The following is a 3686-nucleotide window of genomic DNA, read 5'->3' on the forward strand; positions in this document are numbered from 1 at the left end:
GCAGCCCCATCCGGTGATCCCAGCATGGAAACCAGCCCAGGGCTCATTTTTTCCACAGTATCCCGATGAGGCCACCCTGAGCTGAGGAAAAACTCCAGATCCAAGACACGTCCTGCCTCTGCCATCATATTTCCTGCTCCTCTGCTCACAATGCTGCTGTTCCAAAGGGATCTCGTTGATCCTGTGGGATCTTCTCAATGTGGAAGCAGCTCTCCTGCTCTCCTGAGGTGGAACCATCCACTCTCCTGAGGTGGAACCCTTCTGCACAAGGGCTGGCACTCACCCCAGCAGTGTTTGGCACCTCACTAACAAGGCAGGGCTTGGAGAACTTCACTCTTGGCCTGGGGTGTCCAAATTCCACTGCGGCCTTGGCTCAGGGAACTCCRGCCCTGCTGGGCCAAGGTCCTTCTGTGCTCAGCTCAGAGCACAAAGCAGAAAATCATCCCCTCTCATCACGCCTGAGGGCTGTGAGTCAGGAATATGAAATATTCCATAGCACTGATGTTCCTGTTCCCAGCTAGGCTCCCCGGCAAAGCGGGGTTTGTACAACAAAACAGTCCAACGGCTCCCGAGTGAACTGCTGCAGGAATTAATATTCCAAACATCACTGACAGCCCAGCGCAGGCTGCTTTGAAAATCCCAGCCATAGCTGGGAATCTCTTTTACAAACAACTGAAACGGGCAGCCAAGAGCTGGGAACGCTGCAAATTAATCTTGGAACTYGCCAACAGCCTTTTGGATCACCTGCACTTTCTTGGATCCAGCACTTCTGCATCCATTTTTTTCTCCCTTTTCCATATTTGCTGCCAGCTTGCTCCCGTAGTTTTCTCTCTGACAAATCCACTTTCTCTCCTCTTGCCCATTTCTGGGTCACTCCACAGAATAAAGGCTTTGAGAGATCTCCCTGTGCCCAGTTATAGTCACAAGTGCTGAATTCCCATCCATGCTCTCTGTCCTTGCCAAGGGCAAGGATAAAGATAATATTTCCTGGCTTAAGTGGCCTTTTGAAAAGTTCATGGACAAATTGCACCGAGCTTCTCTTTGCACGTCACACCTTTTAGCCAGGCAAGAGCATAATTAAATTTTAAAAAATCATCTTAATGCATTTTCAATCAATATATTCTGACCATAGAAACAGCTTCTCCATGGGCTGGTTCCTCAGACAGAGGAAAAAACCATACACTTGGCACATCTCAAGTACTCCAAACATGGAGTCAATTGAACATTAATGAACACAAACTAAAGGCAATGCTCATTTTCATTTCAAAAGAACTTTTCTTTTTGTTGGGAGAAGAAAATCTACAGGAAATCAATCCAGCTACGTTGGAAAAATGAAACAAGTGGAGAATTAAATGCCATAAAGTCTTATCAGTTCTAGGGAAGGAGGATCCAGGGTTTAACCGCTCCTTTTATGATCTCGTTCCTCAGTCAACACCGTAAAATAATGACAGGGAGGGAAGGCCATGGCAGAGCACAGGCAATAAAAATGAAGAGCTCTCATGGAGCTCCTTATAAACCCCAATCACATCCGTTATCAGCAATGGGATCTTTCCCAGCATCCCATTTATTCCTGCTGGGACAAGGTCAGTGTCAGCACTGGGAGCACTGGCACACCCCAAAAGCAGAGTTTTCCCTGTAATTACTTTTTAACAGCAAYGGCTCTGCCTCTTCCCATCACTTCMAGTTMAGCAGGRCTGCCCAGACCCCTCAAATCMAGAACAGTTTGTGCAGCCCAGAAAAAAATGGATGAAGCAGCAGTGAGRAGGAGCTCTAAAAAAGCTCTGAAGGCAAAAGCAGAAGGGTTTGATTAGTGATGTTCCAAGAGGTTCTGGAATGTGCTGTATTCCTGGCAGAGCTGCAGCAGAACCCTTGAAACACCTTCTGCTGGCATGGGAGGTGAAGAGYCMCAAAAAACCTWCTCCCYGAAAGAATAYTGTAGTTAAAKTAATYAACATTACAATATTTTCCAATGCAYGTGCTTATTAATGATATTTCTGRCACATTTTGATCCAAAATGATTTATCCCAGGATATCCCAACCAGCAGCAGGACTTTGGATTCCACATCAGAAAGGAATCCCAGCAAAGTTGATCCAAAGGGCTGAGCTGCAGAGCTCTGAGAGCACAAAGCAGAGCTCAGGAGATTCCTGTGCTGCCTGCTCAGCAAAAAAACCTCCACCTAATCCTGCACAGACACAGCAGAACAGCAAATCCAGAGCCACGGAGGCTTCAGGAGAGGATCAGGAAAATAAAACCCTTCAATTATTGGCTTTGGTGACTCTAAGCAGTGGCTGACCACTTCCAGCAATGCCATTTCCCAAATAATGACCAACAAGCTAAAAACAGSCTTTAAAACTTACACCAATACTGACATGTATATCGAAATTTCCATCTCCCAAGGTTGCTGATGGAACTGCAGTGAATTTTCAGTCCTGCTTGTCCACAGATCTATACTTATATACAGTTTATTTCACTAGAGATTTTAATTTTATACATAGTATAAAGGGGTATCCTGGTATCACACATATAGTTATTTTACTGTACTGTTTAAGAACCAATTTTTTACATAATACAGTATTAAGTACCATATTAATTAAAACAAGTGATTGTTAAAAAAACAAAACTACATATAAATGGATGTTTATCATATGCACAGTGCAAGAATGGTTTGATATCATTGTAATCACAAACTGTGAATCTAAAATACAACACTGTGATTTAAAACTAATTGATAATTATGATGCCTGTGTTGCAGGCATTGATTAATCTTCTTTTGAATTACCAAGCAATGTTAAATTTCCAGACGAACAGCAGCAGCTTCTCATTATGGTTTCAAGGTTTCTTCCACAGTAACCCAAGTTTTACAAAACACTGGTTTATCCCTACTTGTGGTCTAAAGAAACAGAAGAATGGCACAGATTCCATCTGGGATTATCTGGTAACTAATGCTAAAGAAATTCTTTATTACTTCCACACAGGAATCCTTTAAGGATGATCAAAAAGCTAAAGATGGAGAAGTTTCTGGGCAGAATTCTCTGAATTTCAGGAACAGAGTACGCGATTTCTCCTCTGCAAATAGGAAGACAACACTGGAATAGAAATCAGGCTGTAATATTTACAGTAAACAAAWGTGGGAAAGAAAGCATTCCTAATGTAAACAGCGAGGCAGAGAGGGCTTCTTCATTTTCCCTTTGCAGAGTGGGGCACTGGATGCACATCAGCTCCTAAGGAACAGCTCCTTTCCCGGGAAGAAGCACTTCCCCAGCACAGAATGCACGTGGTACTCGTTGAGAATCGCTAAGGGGTTTTGTCCCCTCCCTCCCCCCAAAGTTTCCAAGTTCAATAAATAGTAGAAAAATAATCCTTTACTTAAAAATCTTGAGATGCATTGTCCCAGGTCCTGCAGTGTTGGAGCAGAGCACCTTCCACCCGCAGAGCAGCCACCTCTGCGCTGCCCAGCTGCACATTCTGCTCTTCCAGTTAAGGAAACCAAAGCAGCTCCTTCTTGGCTCAGCACAGCRGAGCTCCAAAGCCCAGCTGCTGGATGAGCTCCCAGCCCTGTTCCTGGAGCTCTGACGTGTCTCCTGCTCYGTCTCCGTGCTCTGGCAGGTCCATTCATCGTGCGTTTCCAGGCCAGAGCCCACCTGGCATTCCTAAAAACGCAAAGCTCTGCTGCCTCAGCTTGGGG

Source organism: Malurus melanocephalus, unplaced genomic scaffold, assembly GCF_030028575.1.
Source record: "Malurus melanocephalus ecotype Western Australia unplaced genomic scaffold, MMel_1.1 scaffold_125, whole genome shotgun sequence".
NCBI lineage: Eukaryota > Metazoa > Chordata > Aves > Passeriformes > Maluridae > Malurus > Malurus melanocephalus.